The sequence below is a fragment of the Balearica regulorum genome, chromosome 9 (assembly GCF_011004875.1).
Source record: "Balearica regulorum gibbericeps isolate bBalReg1 chromosome 9, bBalReg1.pri, whole genome shotgun sequence".
NCBI lineage: Eukaryota > Metazoa > Chordata > Aves > Gruiformes > Gruidae > Balearica > Balearica regulorum.
In genome coordinates this window covers 5,264,085-5,283,959 of record NC_046192.1, presented here as the reverse complement: position 1 = coordinate 5,283,959, position 19,875 = coordinate 5,264,085, and the positions used below count along the sequence as shown (strand labels likewise).

Sequence of the window (19,875 nt, the reverse complement as noted above, 5' to 3'; positions counted from 1 at the left end):
TTGTCTCTCCACAGCGTCACATCCCAGTTAATAGGAAGTACTTCTGATATGAATACAAAATATGTAAAACTTAAAAGTTCACATTCTGGAAGACGCCTCTCTGAACTAAAGGAGATTGCTTGTATCCTAATGGAAAGCAAACACCTGGTTTCTTGCTGCGTTGTTGATGCTGGGGGACTCAAGGACTCGGTTCAAGTTCACACGCTGTGTGTGGGCTGTTGAGAGGTTTGGGACATTCAGTACTTAACTGGAGAAGGCCTGGAGCAACCAGGTGTTTTAATCAGGGAGCTGGAGAAGATGATCTCCTAAACTATCCTGTGAGATATGAGGGAAGTTGTGACTGAATCGGGTCTTGGCAGACAGGGGATTAATGAGCAGAGGCCATTAGATAGGGAGGTTTACAAGACTAGTCTCCTCCCCAAGGGTCCAGTCAAGCAGGGAGGGACGTTGCTTGCAAAGAGTGTAATTGTGACTCTGCAACTCCTATGATGAGAGCTAAGGATGTTGTACCTGCTGCTGGTGACTTCACTTTAATCCATTGCCACCATCTCCTCTGCTCAAATGCTGACAGAATCTACTATACTGCTGACCTGTAGCAATTGCTGTTTTGTGACTTTTTTTTTTTCAGTGGATATAATTGCTAGTTCCATCCCACATTTTTAGAAGTCATTTTAGTGTTACTAAGACAGTGATTCCACCTCTTAAAAATGATGAAGCATTGTCTAGCCATCATCATGTTTAAAAACACCACTGCTAAATGATCAGTCATGATTCTGGGAGGAGACTGCACCTTCTCAGGATGCAGTGATGTGTAAAACTGGAAGAGAGCAAAGTTCATCGTCATTTTAGTAATTCTGTTAGTGAACTTCATCTGCCTGCAGAGGTGTCTTCTGCTGTTAATCATTAGGTCATTAACCTTAACAGTATGCAGTCTGCCTGAGCAAAATATGGCAGTGCATCTCTACCTCTAAACTCAGCAGAACTCCACAACTTGCTGACATTTAGTGAGGAGATACCATATTTTGAAGAGCAGGTAGGAAGTGTGTAAAAGTGACTGTGGACGTAGGGGTACTGGGTCTCTTGCAGTGAGCATAATGCTTTTAATACTCAGCTGTTCTGCAGCTGTGAGATTCGTTCATTTATCCAAAGCATCTTGAGGGAAATGAATGCAAGCAAGTTCAGATCAATTATCACACCAAAAAAAGAAAAAGCTTGCATTTTTGTGGGCAATCTGTGTGCACTGTAATGTCAAGCTGTGCATGAGAATATGTTGCCACAAAGGAAGGTAGTATGCTCTAATTAGCAGTCACAAAAATGAAATACCAAGGTGTTATTTCAGTGACTAAGAGCCAGACGTGTACAGATTGTGATACATGAATGTTACGTAGATGCACTGTGCTCTGAGATCCTTTTTCACAGGAGGATATTGCACAGTATTAGGCACTCATTACATGTGATTGTACTGCTTTTTTTTGGTAGGGTTCATATAAACTAAGCTTGAAAGGGCTTTAAATGCAGATCTATTTCTGTAGGTGTATATCACAAGTACAGTTGGATGGGAACTTTCCAATAACACTTCCCCCCACCAGGAGAGGGAGTTTGTTAGAAAATGTCAGTTGTGTCAAAACCAAAATGTTTGAGGAAACCTGGCTATTTGGCAACCTATTGCTGACACATTTGTGAGGCTCTAATAGAGGACTGTCTGGTTTCTTGCTGCCGTATTGATGCTGGGAAGCTGAAGGACTCGCAGTTGAAGCGCAGGCTGTGCGTGTGGGCTGCCGAGAGGTTTGGGAGCTCAGGCCTCCTGGGCTCTCTGATATGGGGTCTAGAAATGGGAGGGTCTGGGCCCCTCAGCTTCAGTGTGAGATGGCTTGCTGTAGTCTCCTTGGCAGAGAGCCTCAAAGACCCTTGTTCAAGGCTTTGTCCTTATCCTCTGTGTAGGGTCCCACTGACGACTTTCAAGGACTTCTTGTGAAGTCCCTCAGAGTAAGAAAACATGCAGAAAATCCTCCAGAGCTGGGAGCAATCAACTGTTTCATTCAGAAAAAAAATTGTTTGGGTTTCTCTACTCTCTTATTTTATTTTTTCTTCTTCCACAATGTCCTTAGTTCTGGATATTTCTAAATTTCTTCTTGTTGTTCTAATTCAGAACAAAGTCTTTCACAAAATGTCAGAATTCCCCACAGGAAGGAAAGCCTGAAGTTTTTCAGTCTATGTACAATGTCTTTGGGTTTGGTCCCTATGGGGTTGATGCTTGCAAAGGAGATAATAAGGCTCCAGCAGGCCACTGGCTGGGTCTTTGCTTTTTAAGGACTGTTTGTGGATCCACTGGTGAGATGAATTAGAAACATCAGTGTCCCTGCTTTTACATAACTCTCTCACAGAGCACACTGAAGTGGTTATAATAAACTGCATCCTGTTAGCATTTCATATGTATTTCTTGATGCATGTGCTAGCCTCATTTGACTTCATTATTCCATCATAGAGGTGTCTCATTTATCTTGGTTTTTTTATTAAACTATTTCTAGAATTAGAGTTTATACAGAAAAAAATTAAAACACAGAACACACACTAAATCCTTTCATCGCATTAGACCCTGTCTAGCTGATTTCCCATTGCCTGCCAGGTCTAGTACTTAATGATTTTTAAATATTATTCTGGGTTGAGCTGACAGCAAACCTTTAGCTAAGGCTATTACATGTAAGACACTGAGTAGTATCTCTTCTACAATGAAACTGAGTAGTTGTCTTGTCTCCTCTGTCTCTGCAAGATATTTGCTCTCTGTTTTGCTGGTCTGCACAGACCTGGACTGTGTTATTTGTGCTGGACTCACAGTATTCTTTGTCACAGGAATGGCTGCTAAACAGAGCTGACATTTGGAAGGAGGAGCAAAGAAGAAACTAGCCAGTCTGCTAAATCTTAAAATTTGAAAACCAAACACATTTCTCAATGCTTATTATCAAGACCAACAATATCATTTTTCCAAACTACATATACTTTGTGCAACATAATAAGATAATGTTTTGAAATACTACTGCCCTGCTTTTACTTGGCCAGTAACCTTAAGACATAAACAGATAAAACATAAGTTGTATTCACTGAGGAGAACTGTTTATGGCAATTGATGATACTGTGTATGAGTTGTCTGAAACTACTAATAATTACAATTCATCCACTTTGAAGTCTTATCTGATAAACTGTGTTTCAAAGGCTGCTAATCCATGTAATCCAGAAAAAAAGACAGAGCCACAGAACCAAAATTTTTTCATCAAACATTCATTTAGCCTCTAGGTCATAGTACTGAAAAATAAGGTCCTCCTTAGGTAAAGTTTTTGACTTGAAGACTGGAAGCATCTTTCTGATTGACTGCTGCAAAAATGAATGAAACCATTCAGTCAAACCCATTGGACTCCTGCCCCTATTAAGGGACCACAGCAAAATGTGGGTTTGCACAGGGACAGTCCTAGTGTGTCATCTCATCAGCAGTGCTGGCTATCACAGGGAAGTGCTGTGGGGAAGTTTCTTTCTGATGGGCAAATTCTTGACATGAGCAATAAGAAACAAGTACCCTGATTCCTGCTAGGTACAGTGAACAGTATAACAAGAAATAGGTTTGGTTGGTTTGATCTATTACTCGAGGCAGGAGGAGATGGCACTGAGGAATGTCAGCTTTCAAATAAGCCATCTAGCACATCAGAACCAGCTAACGTGTTTATTAACCTTCCAGTGGGTTTGCAGCAGACATGCACATGAAAACTAGTGTAGGATTTGTGCTCAGCAAAGGGAAAAACACTAAAATGGATGCTGATAAGCTCTACTAATAACTCTAAAGCATCAGTGTCAGGCACACTCAGCTGAGTGTAACAGGCTTCAAAATACGACCCCCCTGGAAGTCAGGTAGTAAGCACAGTTCATTTTTGATAGGCTTGCAAAAATCCTTCTGCCCTGAAAAAAAGAGAAGGCTGCCAGCACAGTAGTTTCCTGGGAGACTTCTATTGTTGCCCTCCACTTCTCCAGAGGCTAAACTTTCATCTAAATGGAACACCTAACTCTTCAGCCCATGCAAAGAAACCCTTCTGAGCATGAATCTTGGCAGCTGCTCAACAGCATACAAACAGGTTTCTAGATCTGCCTCAGTTCAGCAGCAAAATGAGTAGAAAGGGTTCAGTAGCTGCTTGTTTATTTTGAAGAAGCAGTCTACAGAGGCCACCATAGCATGGGCTATTTAAGTTCTTTTTTCCTCAGAAACAGGCATGGGGTTTATACTGCACCCCTAGCAGCAGCTGGACTTAGAAGGCTTGGTGTTGCTAGCCGAGTCCCTTTCCAGGCTTTTCCTCTGGACTTGAGAGGGAAGTAACTCTCTGGGAAGAGGCCAAATGACCCTGTGGGTTTGCTCTGCTAAGTAAGCAGGCTTAAGAAGTGTGGAGTGTCTGCTTATTGAGTGCAGGCTCCAGAACGGATTTGGAAAAACTGACAATTTTGGGAGGACAGTGCTCTCTGACAGAAGGCATGCTCTTCAGATCCAGAATGGTTAGAGGCTGTGCAAGGGTGGAGAAGTGACCCCCACCTCTCCCAGAGAAAACTGGGGAATCATTTCTAATTACTGTGAATAAATCTCTGCTCCAAATGTTAATGAATCATTGAGCACATGGAGCTGAGAGAATACTCTGGCATTAGTGAAATGTCATACGTAGACAAAACCTGTCTATCGTGTGTCAGGAGCAGAAAAGAAGTAAAATAAGAAAAAATACTGCAATTGTTAAAAAAAAAAATTGTGATCACATGATGTGACACCTGCTTGCAACTTAGTGGCTGCTTTCCTCCCTTTATAATTTCCTCTTCTTGCTTTGCAAATTTTGCTGATAAAGAGAAACATGCGTTGCTCTTTTAAAGTCCTTAAAAACACAAACATTTCTTCCAGGTGGCATGTGGCTTTTTACTACTTTCTTCACAGCATGGCTATCAATCATGGCATGTTTTCCTATGTAACTGTGTGTCCACAACCCTCCATCCCTCTTCTGTTCACAATTACTTGCTGTGCTAAAGTACCAGCCTTTCATTTATACTCTTACTAACCATTCTGCCCACCAGTAGGAGGATTATAATAATTTATCATTTTTAAACCCAGTAGGGGTATGGTGTGACTTTTAGTCATTCACAACATGCATTGGAGAGGGATGAAATGGAACATAAGTGGCACAGTTTTTCTTCACTCTGCGAACCCTCTGAAGCATTGGGAACAATGGGAATGAGCTCTTGCCAGGTGTGGATTGTTTAACTAGGACAAGTGCATTATTTCATGGAACAAAAGCTCTTAATATACATGGTACTTAATTTTCTTCCATCTCAAAACCAGCAGGTGGGTGTTTGCCCTGTGGTTGTTTCCCTTTGTCTTTTGTATTTGTTGTGGGGGCTTAACAAATGATTCAGCACTGTGTGTGTGAGAGGGTGACATTTCCTAATGCTGTGTCCTTTATTAGCATCTCGGGATTCAGCGTGGCAGAGGGCTGTATTTCCTAGGCACTGTCTGTGCGGCTGGTACCCCTCTTCTGCGCTTGGCAGTGGTGTGGAGAACAAGCTGCCCTCCTTGCTGCTCGGCTCGGCTGGCTTACCGCCGCACCAGGGACCCAGCCTCATGAGCCTTTCAGCTGCAGTGCTGAATGGCTCGAGGTCTTGAATGTCCAGCCAAGTGATTTGGTCTGGTATTTGCATCTTCAGATATTCATCCGTAAAGCGCCCCAAAAGTAATAATGACCGATAAGACACATAAAAGGAGCCTTTCCTTCATTCTGTTGTCTTTGGCAGTCATTTTTCATTCCTTGGTTGCAGGCATGTATTTTGTGCCTCAGCAAGTGTGCAACCCACGTGGCCTTGCCAGATGGGAACTTAATAGTCAGGATGATGAAGATATGGACAAGGGCAAGAATTGTTACGTGGGCTGAATGTGAGACAGCAGTAGGCTATGCTGAAGCAGAGGGGAGCAAAGGTTGGAGGAGACTTACAGATGGACTGATCTTGTTTAACATATTTATTAATGGAATGGGTAGGTGGGAGTACACACATAAAATTGATCCAAAATTTAGAAGATCAAAATATACAGGAAAACCAAAAGAACTCTAAGGACTGAACTAACAAAGTGAGCAGAAATTCCACAGCACACAGGGCAAGTCTGTGCTGTTATGGATGAATAATAAGAGTTTCTATATACTATTGGAGCTCTACATTTGAAAAGGGAAAAAGGAGAAGCAAGGCATAAATATATTCACTGATCAGAAGATGACTGTCACTGTAAGTGAGATGAATGTGAACCTAAAATGTCAGACAATATTTTTCCACTGGAGATAAGGCTATGCAGAAGCTCCTGAGTTAACTTCATCTTAAACAGTGTGAATAATTCTAGTAATTTGTGTTCAGACAGGATTAATTCACACTGGAAAAGGTATAGAAAAAGGCTTCTAGGACACTAGGGGAGTGGAAAATCTGCCTTATAAGTGGAGGCTAAGCAGATTTAGCTGGTTTACTTTGGCAAAATAATTGTTCCCTAACTATATGCTGTAGGGTAACATCAGGGGCTGGGTGCAGAACCAGTTCCATAAAAACAAATAAGCAGGATCTGATGACTGATTTTGAGAACTTAGAAGAAAAACCTGGAAGTAACAGTAGTATAGGCATAGCAATAACAAAAAAACTGTAAATGAGAGAAAGCTGGAACAGTTTGTGAGAAGATTTTGTAATGGGGTCAGGTACTGTAGCCCATACTTCCAATCTTGATATTATTAAAGGCCAAGGGATGCTCATGGGATTTATTTTTAAATGACTTGAAACTACTGAGTTGTTAGGTAGTCCTGTAAGCCCTTAGGTTCATGGGAAGTCTTTGAAATACAGTACTGTGCTTTGGAATGAGGTTGGAATTGCTTTTAATGAAATTGCTTTTGGCTGTCACCAAAGACTTGCATGCTCAGATCTTAATCTACAATTCTATTGCACTGGGATTAATAGTCAGATCATCTTCTAAAGTCAGTTGGTATAATTTCTGATTTCAGTGGAGTTGTGTTGATTTCCAATAGCCCAGCAGTTTAACTTAATATAAAATTCATTAATTCCCATTACTTTAAAGAAAAGAATATAACTTGGGTTCCCTGTGCTATCTGGAGGATTACAGTAAAGAGTACAAATTAAAAAAAGTACCTATCAACCTGTCATTATAGAACTTTATGATTTATAGAGACCACTTGAAAACTTTTACAAGTCTGGGCTTTTAAGTTGTCTTACTTGTTCCAGGAGACTGTTGGCAAGAATCACAGCATCACAAAAGTCTAGAAAAGAAAGCGGTAAACAAGGTGGGGAAGAACAGACCACATAGATCACATTTAACTTCTTACTTGCAATTATGTGTACCCTGTGTTCATGAAAAGATGTTTTGGAAAAAAGTAATCTTTAGTATGATAGTCCATAATGCAGACCTTTCCAATCTAAGGTCTTCAGATCTGAAGATCATCATAGATTTGAACTTTCCAATCTTCAGAAAGTCTTTTAGAAAAATAAACCCAGGAGACTCTAGTCTGAACTAAAGTGTACAGTTTTAAAACAAAACGGGAATTGCACAAACTCACACAATCATGAAAGTTGGAAGAGACCTCTATAGAGTAGGTTGTTCAGAACAACGTCTGGTTGGGTCTTCAATATTTTAGAGAATGGAGACTCCCTAACATCTGAGCAACTTATTCCAGGATTTGACTGTCCTCATGGTAAAAGAAGTGCTTGGGGGTTTTTTCTCATGTTTAATGGAGTTTCATGTATTTAGTTTGTATCTCTTTTTTTTTCTTACCCTTTCACTGGGCACCACTGGGCTCATCTTTTTTATACTCTTCCATCAGGTATTTATACACAGATAAAATCCCCCTGAGCCTTCTTTTCTCCAGGATGAACAATCCCAGTGCTCTCAGCCTCTTCTCACATGAGAGATGCTCTAGTCCCTTAATCATTTTTGTGGCCCTTCCCTGGACTTTTGTGGCCCTTCCCCAGAGATCAAGATGAGGCTGACTGGCCTGTAGATTCCTGGATCTTCTTCCTTAGTCTTCTTGAAGATCAGAGGAAGACTTGCTTTTTTCCAGTCCTCAGAAAATTCCCCTGATCACTATGACCTTTCAAAGATAATTGAGGTGGCCTCGCAATGATGTTGGCAAGCTCCCTCGGTGCTTGAGAGTGCATTCCACCAGGTCCCATGGACTTGTGTATGTCCTGTTTGTTTAAATATTTCTTAGCCAGCTTCCCCACTACCAAGCATAATTCTCCATTTCACCAGTAAAGAAATAAAGCATCAAGTAAGCTGTTGTCCTTGCAGCACGTTGACCTCACAGCAGTCTGTCTCCATAACTGTACTGAATGCTTGTTGGTGCGTGTTACACAGCAGTAGGCAGGAAGCCATAGCACTCTTGCGCAAGGAAATTTCCCAATACAAACAAGAATCATATGTTTCTGAGTGCCTGTACATTCAACAGTGTTCTTCCATGGATAACTCCACAGCAAGCTATTAGCTATGCTTGAAAAATTAAAAGGGAATTTAACAGTTGAGATAAATGTGATAAGGGGAATGGAGCAACATGAAAGCAAAACACTAAATGGATTATTTTCTCACACGGTCTTTTATCATTTTAAATATCTATATATAGTCAACATGTTGTCTGCCATAATCACCAACTAAACTTTCTTTCACTCAACCATGTGTATTTTTCCTTCAGGAGAGCATTTCGATGGCACTCTATATTTTCTACTATCTTTCATTGTTTTAATCTCTTATACCTGGAGATTAAATCCAGTACTCCTAAGGGCTGCCTCTTGTAGGCAACCCTTTGAGAATGGTGAGCTGCAAGGCTGCAGGTAGCAGACTTTGACCTGACATGGTGCTTTTTCCCTCTGCAACTTCTGCTTCTTTCTAAATCACATTTTGGTGCTGAGGTCTCTCTATGCCTGCTCTGTTTTTCCATTGTTTGATTCAGCATATGGGGGTTTTTTGATCAATATTTGAAACAACCCTGTCAGACTGCTGACTTACGTACCTTGTAACAGCAGTGGATGGTCAGCAGAGTCTCTGAAGAGGAAAATAAATAAATAAACTTTTATAGGTTTGGGAGAGTGATTCTTGGTATGACTTGCTGTTTGTTTTAACTATTAATTCTGACTCACTGTGTAGCATAGCAGGGAAAAGTAACAACAGAAATAGCAAAAATCTCTAGCAGCCATACCTAAGGCCCTATATGGTGATTCATGGCATCTGGAGCTCACCCCTCCCACAGCGTGACCAACAGATGATTATTTTTGGAAGCCCTAGGCTCCAGTAGGTCAGTGTCTGCTTCTTATTTGCTCCCCAGCTCTTATGGGTAGAGAATGGCCCTGAACCTGAGGGTGGTCAAGACATCTTCTGTGATGCCTTTCGAGTGGAGGTGGGGGTGCCCAGTGTAGCAGGCAGGGAGGTCGCTTTGGGACTGTGTAGAACCCAGGATTGCTGAAGCACAAGGCTCTCCTTTAGCTTCTGCCTTTGTCCCCTTGGGCCATCAGTTAGGCTTTGCTTGGGCAAACCAAAATGAACAGTGCAACCCAGTTCACTAATAATAAAAATAGAGGATAAAAGAAGGAAGAAAATAAACTACCTCCAGTTCACGTGTTAGTGCCCTTCTGTTAGGTATGGGAATATATACATGGCAAGTATTACCTTGGAGAAAATTATGTACAATTCATTGTGTCAGCATGTCTCAGCATCCTACAAAGATAACACATACAATAAATTTATTTGATCTTCAATGAGAGAAATCCCTCACTGGCTGTCCAAATCAGTTTCTGACTGTAAGGCTTCATATCCTGATGTTTTTGTCTCTTCTGGATGCTGCTTTACTATTTTCCTTCTTTGATATCTTAGTTGTGCAAACTCTTTATCTACTTTAATCTTGCAGTAATCTTTTGGCATTACCTAATTTCTGAAGAGTTGAGCAGTCACCGCTGCCCCGACTTTTTGGATGCACGGCCACTCTGTACCGCGCTCATTGGCATTGGCTCAGGGTTTCACGGCGTGTCCTTGGATACGGCTTAGGCCTCTCCTGTGATCAGCAGTGTACTTCTGTGTTTGTTTCTTGCACCTTCTGGTTTGTAGCTCACTGCTCTACCAGTATGAGCCAGCAGGATAACTTTAGGTTTCTGGTACTGTCACGGAAATAAAGGATACAAATTAATTGTCACTGACGCTTTGCCTGTAGTCTCTAGTTTTACTGTATAGGATGTATTTGTTACCTTGACTTTTCTTTCATGCAGTATTTCAATAGAATACATTATTCCAGAGGTAATGCAACTGACTTGTACTATCTAAACAATTGCTGGTTTTGAGGAGACATACTTATTCCAATATTTAATAACCAGTTTGTCAGCTGCATTAATTGCAATGTGACACTGCAAGCAAATACTAAGCAGCGTGGTGGTTTGACCACAGCAACAATTAGCTCTGAAGTGACTTTCCGCTATAGGCGGTCACTTCATTAAGTATTTATGAAACAGAAATGTTTCTGTTAATAAAACACCACTGTAGCTTCTCAGGGAAAGATTGATGTGTAAGTGCTTTGCTTCCTGTATGATTTAATGCATTCACTGACTGGTAATGTCTCTGCAAAGAATAAAACAAGGAAGAAATAAGAAATGATAGAAGCAGCAGCTTTGAGCTCAGTGATGCCTCTTAAGAGAAGAACAAGTAATAATTGCCACTCCAGTATTTCAACCTATGCCTTGTGAGATGCGATCCCATGAGATAATAGTGCCTGCTACTTTGGCAGGTGGATACGTACTGGGTCTGTGAACCCAGCTGCAGTCTGGGCTTGGGCTCTTGTGCGAGAGGCCGTGCAGCAGCCACCAGGCAGCATCCTGTATTCATAAGACCATGTATTTCGTAGTACAGCCTGGTCCTGGAAGTCACAGACACCACTTAATGGGCAAGGTCCAGAACTTCCATTAGAATTCAAGTAGTTATGTACTGCTGGTAAAGGGAGAAGAATGCATGTAACAAATCAAATTACCTTTGGATTAATACTGAGATGTTGGGGTCACTTCATGCCTGGTATTTAGTGTTTGACAACTGGGGTTTTTTTTTTAAACGAACATAAGCAACAGAAGGGACCTAAAGACTCGGGCTATCAGCAGACCCCACATTTGATGATGTATGGCAGGTTAAGGGGGTGAGAGCAGCCAAGGGGCACAAGTCACAGCTGATAGCTTTAAATATAGAGACCAGGGGAGAAAGAAATGGAGTGAGTGGTTCACAAAGACCTGGGCAACTGGGACCTTCCCTGGTGGAAGAAGTTCCCTGTTTCCCTGGACTAATTAAAAGTGCTGCTGCCTAACCCAGAAGAAGAGAGACTGTCTCTTTCTTTCTTCAAAGGCCAAGTTTCTCTGTGTCAATTTTTTGAATAGAGTCTGGCTGAGAGCCTGTGGTGGCTATGGCAGTCAGTGCTTAGGCTGTCAGGAAGCAAGACTAGCTTATACAAAACCACAATGGCATGAGCTAGTTTTAACTAAAATGAGCTCGAACAAAGCAACAGTATGCTCCAACAGCTTCTACCTTCCTGCTGCTTCTACAAAAGAAAAACCAGATGAAACTGTAGATGTATGATCAGCAGGCTTACTGGGCCTTGATCAGGTAGGGATGCCTGTGCTGAACTTTATGCAATCAATAGGCCTTTTGACTTAAATGTGACTACTGCACAACTACACACCTGCCTAGCTGGGTGACTTTAGCTTTGCTTTCACTGTAATCTGTAGGAGTGTTTGCCCTTCACCTGAATGGAGAAGGGCCAGGCATTGCTTTAGTCGTCTTACCCGATGGCAGTGTGGCCACACAGCCAGGAGAAACAAGAAAAACCCAAATGGACAACCCAACTGGCTACAGCAGTAAAGCACCAGGCGGGTAGGTTTATCCTTTTAAAAGATGAAGATTGGATTCAATATTAGTACTTCTTTTGGTACTCAAACAATATGATTTGATAAATATTTCCAATATTCCTTGAAAAGCCAAAGCTAGACAAAGTACTGAATGCAAAGCAGAGGTCTTAAAGTCATTAAAAATTCTTCCTTCTGAAAATAAGCAAGTAAACGAAATGAGAATTCAACCTGCATTGTGGTTTTTTTCCTTTTAGCTTTAGGTAAATACAGCCAGAAGTTCAGTTCTCTGTTTATTTGCAAACACTGCATAATAAACATAAATTTACTGCTGTTAAGAATAATAATGCGATGCTAATGATTCTGAAAAACAAGAAGAGAATAAAAGAACCATCTGAAGGAAAGGGACAGGTAATTAGGCAAAGCAGGGAGATGAAAAGGTAGATAAGTACCTAAGAAAATTACACAGTAAAGGTGATTAAGAATAAAGGAATAGAAACTTACATTATATATTAGAACAGAAAGTGCTGACAAGGATGAGCCATGAAAGGTGAACCTAAACTGCAAGTGTTAAGTATTTGGAATGTAGCTATCCTCCAGTTCATCTGATCAGACAGTCCACTGTTTTCAAAATAACTGGGGTGAGCCTTTGCAGTATAACTGAGAATATTGGTGTCAAATAGGAGCAGAGTAACCATGAAGTTTTGCTTTCCATATGTGGTGTAGAGCCCTTTGCTGTCCTGACGAGTCTCCAGCTCTCACAGCTCCTCCCTCCCCACCTACCTTTTGCATTGTGGTCTCACAGGAGCTCCTCTATCTGCTGTTCACTGATGCTCAGCCATGGTTTTTCACTCGTAGCCCATTCCCTGCAATGCAGTTGGCCAAGAAGGTTTCCATCTCCTCTTGGATGGACTCCCAGTAAATGGAAATTTAAGGGATGCCACCTGGATCAACACATCTAGGCTAAAAATACAAGGCTTTCGCATATGCGTGGGAGAGGATGGTTCTCAAGCTGACAATTGCAAGACATTAACAGTCCCACTGGATCAGCGCAGGGGAAGGAAGGTTCCTAACAGGCAGTGACCAGTAGATTACATAAATTAATCATGATTTTAAGTAAATGTGTTCTACTTCCCTCTGTACCATTTTTACCATTGCCTTTGATGGAATGACCTTCTTTCTGTTTCCCAGGACTATAACTGGAAGAATGCAGCCCAATATATTATTATATTTGTATTATAGAGAGATTAACAGAAAAAAAAGGGATGCTGTTATTGTAAGTGGGGAAAAAAGTGCAGTGAGTACTCAAACATTGAAAAAAGCTATTAATTCATTTTATTAGTAACCATAAAATAAAATATTCTAAAAGTTTAATTTTAATGCTTTTTTGTAGTCAGCAATAAAAATTGGGTAACTTTCCATTTGCAAGAAGTGAGATTGGGACACTACAGTTTGTTATATTACATCTACTGAGAACAAACTCCCTTCATTGTAATCAGTTGCTACAGAGATGTTGCTGAGGAGCAACAGTTTTAGTATTGCCAGTGAATGCCTCTGATTGAAGGAAGTTTTAATCAGAAGTTGCATCTTGAAAGGAACAGTAAAATTGCAGAAGTTCAGCTTTTCCCTGGGAAAAGCTCTGGCTCAGCTGCCTGGAGCGGCGACGGGAAGCTCTGACTCCTCGGGTGTATTGCTGTTGTGTGCAGATACAGGGACTGCCAGATTCTTCTCCTGAGGAAGGAGTGTCTGTGCGAGTAGAGCAACATCCAGATGTTATCAGATACACAGAGGTGCAGAGAGCAAGCAAAATATGTAGTAGGGCCATATAGTGGCACTGTTTCATGTGAAAAAATCTTTTTTTTTTGCTACTGCTAATGATGATGGTCCATCTTTTCTCAGACTTGATTCCTCTGATCATTCTTTCCTAGCTGTCAGTCTGCTATACATGCCTTCCCATTTTTTGGCAGTAAAATGATTCTGACCAGCCACCTTTTTATATAATAGTCACCTTTGAGTATCCTGAACACCCGGATAGGGAACAATTAAATATCCGTAAGGGCTCAAATGAGGGGATCCCTGTGAAGTATCAAATAAAACGTCAAAAGATTTGGCCTCGTGAAAGTCTTCAGTTGTTTTGGAAGGTGCGTGCTGCAGTGCATTGATTTCCCACCTGTGAAGTGGTTAAGGGCACCGTGATATTTACTTAGTATTTGTAGAGGGTAAAGCAGTAAATATTTTTAAATTATACTTTTCTCTTCACAACTGAATGAGTACTTTCTCTTCTGATAGCACAAACTTGACTTTTGCCCAAGATTAACAGCAAGCATACTTTGTGTGTTTTAATACTACTTCATTTTAGTTCAACCAACTATTATTATTATTACTACTTTAACATTTCTAACCAAATGTCACCTGTACTCCTTAAGCATGTTACGGTAATGAAAATTTAGTTGATTTAGTGATTAACTGAGTTGATTTAATTATCTTGGGTAAATAATATTATATGCTAATGTAAGGTAATTTATTTCTTTTTAATCTCTTAGAACCCTATATGCTGCAATCAGATTCTTTAAATATTTACTGAAGTGCTTAGATGTAATAAATCTGATAGAATTATTCTTGAGTGACATCATGCTAGCACCAACATAAGTTCCCTCTCTGAGCACTTACAGAAAAGATGGAGAAAATGTTCCTGCTACGCGATAGAAATAATTTTCCCTGCATCTAAGGCATTGCCAGGCTCTCATTCCTCCTCGCACTAATTCCTGGGCTGCAGTTGCCTTTGCAGTTGACCGGCCAGGGAAGCAGTCCCTGCTGCAGCTGGCCTCCCTTCTTCCTACCAGCCTTCCCACGAGTCCCCCTCAGCAGAGAGGAAAGCGGGAGCAGGAGGAGCTGGCTCGGGCAAGGGAAAAGTGGGTGGTGATGCAACAGTGGTAGCGGGAGGAGGTCAGAGGATGCAGTGGGACAGAGCGTGATGAGGATTTCCTTTGCAAGAGTCACGTCTGAAGCTGGAGCAGAAGCTCAGCTTTGGTTCTGACTCTGCTGCTCCACTGGCTGCCCTGACCGCCGCAAACATGACAGAACAGTGTATGTCTCCATCCAAGTACTGTATATTTGAGTCTTATTGCATCTTGCTGCATTTTATTTCCGTTACCATTTATAAAGAAAATGAAATATTTACTGCTTTAATACTTGCAGGCCTTAAGAGTCTCATAAAAGTTCTCTATTGATTCAGTTCTTTAGTAAACTATTATATAAAACTGCTGTAAAGATCCATAATGTTTCTAATTACAGGGAAGCTTGTATAAGTCTGTGCTTGCCTTTTATAGCATTTTGAATATAGCCACTGGAAACTGCATAGGTGCTTTATTATGCAGAGTTGTGTATTTCCCAGACGTGTCCTGAGGTAGACGGTGTATTACAATTGCCTTCAGTTACAGCTTAAGCCCCTATTTTTTTTATTTTTTTTTCTCAAGCAAAACTATGGTAGATACTGCACGAGGTGTGGACATGAAGAGTGAGCTGCTGAAGGTTGTAGCAGCTGCTGGGCAATGAGCTCTTCTAAAACTCAAACCATTTCAAGTAGGTACTTGCGTGAGCGTCAAGCCTCTTTAAAATACCTGTCCAACTTTGTGGACTGAATATTTGAAAATTTCACTTTACATCAGATAGTTCATAGAACAGTTTCAGAGTTACTGGGTGATATTCATGTTTTGTAAGGACAGTATTCTTAGAAGTCGCAAAACTTGTATGAATGTATATAATGGCTCGGGTCAGTAGCAAGTTTCCAAATATGCAGATATTTGAAGTGTCCCTTTTCTCAGAAAATGGGTAAACACATTAAAAACATTTAGATGCCTTGCAGTCTCCATAATGATGCAGTACATGCTACCCTTGTTTCTTTCTTTTTTAAGCTGAGATGTCTGTATTCTTCATACTGGAAAAATAGTAAATCTGATCTACTGTCTACCGTAAGTATTGAATAACAGGTTAAGCTAACTGAATAAAGAATAGTAATACCAATCTGAGTACATGCCGGTCTAAATTAAATAGATCACCAAATATTTATTACATCATCTTAATAGAAATTATAAATGCTAGGAAAAAAGGGGGAAATAATTCTTATCATTAATAAAATTACTGGAAGGTAGGACTGGAGATGAGATCCATTAAAATCAAGACATAATATTCCCCACAGGTACTAACGATATTTAAAGAAGCCCCAAAGGCAATAGTTATATCACTAAATTCTTCAGGTATTTTCATGGTTTGCCAAATGCAGGGAGAAAACCCTAACTGGAGAACATCAGCAGGATGTGAGACTTCCTTAACTGCTGAGTACTGATATGGACAACACTTAGTGCAATATTATTATCCTTACAAGACAATCTTTTAAGCTGTCTAGGGTCTGTGCCATCAGATTGACAACTGACATTGGGAGCATTGGACACCACTTTCTTGCACTTGCAAAATGTATTCTGTAATTTGTACTCCTGAATCTCAGGATTCATCAGCAGGTGAGATCTCAGGGTGATCAGCGTGCTCAGTAATGATGTCCACAAATCGTATCACACTTGGATGCCAGGGCTGGTTGAACATCCTGCTGCTACAGATAATTCATTTTCAGGCCTGAGCTCTGAGAAATGTGCAACATGTGATAAAAGAAGTTAAAAAATACTCTGTAATCTGCTACTTCTGAGGCAAAAGGGAGTTCTTTAATATATATTAAGCAATCATTCCAAGTAACTAAGCCATGACAGCTATAAGCCCATGTGCATTGCTTACAGCTTCACACTGTAATGATGGCTTATTGATATTTATATCGCATTTTAAAGCATTGACGTTCTTCACATTATTTACAATATATATACCGCTACAGCTCAACCCAATCACTTTCAGATATAACTGGATGCACTGTGGAAACAAAACCTGGTTTCACATATGTGTGCAGGGAAATTAGACTTGTAGTTGCCTATTTTGGGGGCCTAACAGCCAATTCACACTAGCAGATCTTTATAGCTGTCATATATCCTATTATTCTTGGATGTGGCTTATTTTTAATTTCTTCAGAGCCAAGCCAGGCAGATTTTGGGCAACTGCAGCCTGTGTTCAGGTTTTGAAAACTTTTGCCAAAAGCAGCAGACAGAACAACCTTCTGCATGCACAGTCCTGGGAAGACGTGAGTTTGGTTGGCCAAGGTGAGAAGTTAGAACATGGCAGTGAATTGAAGTCAAAGCTCGAATGAAGGACCACAAAATCAATAGTCATGTCAGCAGAAGTAGCACAGCTGGGACCCCAGCAGGGCTTGTGGCCCTGAGGTAGGGAGGGGGGAATCTGACTGGGTATAGATGGAGCCATAAAGAGTGAAGAAATGAAAGTGAAGGGGCATCGTGGGGGGTACAAAGCCAAACGGGAAAGTGTTTGGGAGAGAAGGGAGCAGGAGATGTGGGACAGAAGCAAAGAAGGGTCAGGTGTGTGGAACATGGGATGCTTTGTGGTAGACAACTGAAAGTCTTCAGAAATATTGACAAATAGGATGGAGGTGGATGAGGACTGGAGTAGATTTGGGACAAGAGCTCAGGGAAGAAGACTTCCGCACTGGGAGAGCGGAGCAGCTGCAGGGCTTGGGAGATGAGCTCCCAGTGCGAGAGCTCTGGGCACTGCAAGTTGTGCAGCGCTGTGGGACGTGAACGTTGTAGGTATCACAAACTCGCTCTGTCTGGACATCTTTAACAGGGATGCTGGCTTGGGAGGAGGCACAGTTCTCCCTTCCACCCGTTCCTCGTGCTGCCTTCCCTGCCTGACGCATGGTCAGAGCATGCGACCTCAAGCCCCAGAGTCTGCCCTTAGGTTAGAATTGTGCTGTTTCAACATTCAGGCTTTTGTTTGACTTTAGGGGCTATTCTTATACATAGGCCTGTCAGGTTAATATGTAGTCCTTTACATCCACATTTCATTTTCTCTGAACTACAGAGAAGACTGAGTTAATTCACCTTAGCCCTCGGCTGCCTATAGCTTTCAGGTACAGTATAAAATAACAGCATAAATAGAGCTTAACTTTTATTAGGAATTGCAAGCTGGATTTACAAAATAATGATGAGAACTGCAAAGCTTTCTCTTATATCAGTGGGAAAACGGGGGTTTTTTCAGTCCAGGAAGCATGTATTTTGAATTGAGGGAGACAAAAGCAAATGTTAAAGAAAATCTTTTTTAGACATAAAGAAAATACAAAGCAATTCTTTGTAACATCCTGTGTGTAAAACACCTGACATGAAACATTGAATGGCAGCTAGAAGACAAAGTATGCAGAAAAATGAATTCATTTTCTCTTCCCCTTCCTGTCGCTTTAGACTGAGTCGAAATCCAGCCCCAGATCAGATGCTACATCAGAGAGGGACTTGGGTGCCTGACCGTCACTGAGTGCTGAGATCCAAAATGAAAAGTACCCCGGGTGCTGAAGCTCTCTCTTGACGCTTGCAGATGTGCGTTGTTTTGGCAGTTTTGGGGGTAGGTAGGGGCTTCTCTCATCCTTGCCAGACTTCACAGACTGAGAGCCTGTCTTTTCTCAGAGGATCTCAAGCCTCAGAACAAATCTGGTGGTCTGGCCTCAGCACCAAATACAGCTGACAAAAGAGGGAACACTGTTCCAGGTTATCCAGCAACATAGCAGTTGGAGCATTTGCTTGGGATGCAGAAGATTTGGATTCCGTTATTGCTTTTGTTGTGCCACATGAATTCATAAGTTTGGGCTACCCTGGGCTGTGTGAGGACCCTCAAGTCCTTCTACTCAAGCTTTTCCACTTTGCATGACATAATTAAATATTAATTGGGCCAGAGTGAGAGAGTAAATGACTTTTTTTAGCCTGGCAACTAGGCCACTCACCCAGGAGAAGAAATTCTCAAGTCCTAGCAATCATATTTTACAACTAGAAGCATAAAGCTATATTTAAGCACATGAATGTTTGTTATAATTTTAAAAAAAAACATTTAGATGTTTTCTCTTTAAACTTCACTATGCTAAGCCCTTTTGAGGACCAGTCCACCTTACTTGGATGTCTAGTGTAAGGACATATGCATTGAAGCTTACAGTCCCATTTAAAAAAAACCCCAACACACAACCACCCAACACATTTCAGCTGACTTTGAAGAATCCTAGAACAAAGTTCAGCTCAATCTGATGCTGCAGGAGATGATTCACTTTGGAGCTTTTTCAAGAAAATACAGTGAGTTGCTATAAATCACTGCCTTAGTTACCCAGTTTGAAACAAGAGGGCTGCTATTTCTGGCAGCCTTGTTGGGAGCACTTACATTTCCAGACAAACCTTTTCTTTCATAAACTTCAACAAATAAAACCCCCTATAGTTTCTTATAGAAAGATTCAAGCCTACGTTTCCTGCTAGTATAAGTAATCATCTGATGGATTAAGGTAGACTTTCCAAGGTGTATGCTTGTGCCAGGCGTTGGTGGAGCTTAACCCACAAGCCGCGTAACGCACAGAAACCCCTTGTCTTGGTGTAACGTCGCAGGCGTCTCCGGAGTTGTGTCTGGGAGGAGTTTGTATTGCATGTGAATGCCTTCTGTCTTGTCTCCTGCGTGTGCGTAACGATGCAGCGTCAGCCGGCACAGGTAGTTGCAATGTTCAGGTTTATCGCAGTTAAACCACATGCCTGTTGAGTACGTACTTTTGATTCCTTGCAAGTTGCAAGCACAAGCTTTAGCTTTGCAGAGGCCAGGTCCCACAGGCACAGGGAGCACTCCTGCACTACTTCGTACCCCTGCTATTTCAATGTCGTATCGGATGAGATGACACCATCGCCTCTTTTAGTGACCCAAGGAGCGTGAAGGCATTAGGAGGTGACTGGCCTGGCGCAGCTGGAGAGCAGGCAGTGGGAGAGGGACAGCCTCGCATGTAGGGACCTCCGCCGTCGTAGCGGGATGGGTGCTCTCGGCATGTGCCGT

The 19,875-nt window shown here is 41.4% G+C and overlaps 1 long non-coding RNA gene across 2 annotated transcripts in view; it reads left to right on the top strand.

Annotated features, from left to right (window-relative positions):
- Positions 1 to 918: 918 nt before the first annotated feature.
- LOC142602987 (uncharacterized) overlaps positions 919 to 19,875 on the top strand; it is an 87,986-nt gene continuing 69,029 nt past the window's right edge. For both annotated transcript variants that reach the window (XR_012836856.1, XR_012836857.1), the window contains exon 1: positions 919 to 1,033. This is a non-coding gene — a long non-coding RNA (uncharacterized LOC142602987). The remainder of the gene's footprint in view (positions 1,034 to 19,875) is intronic.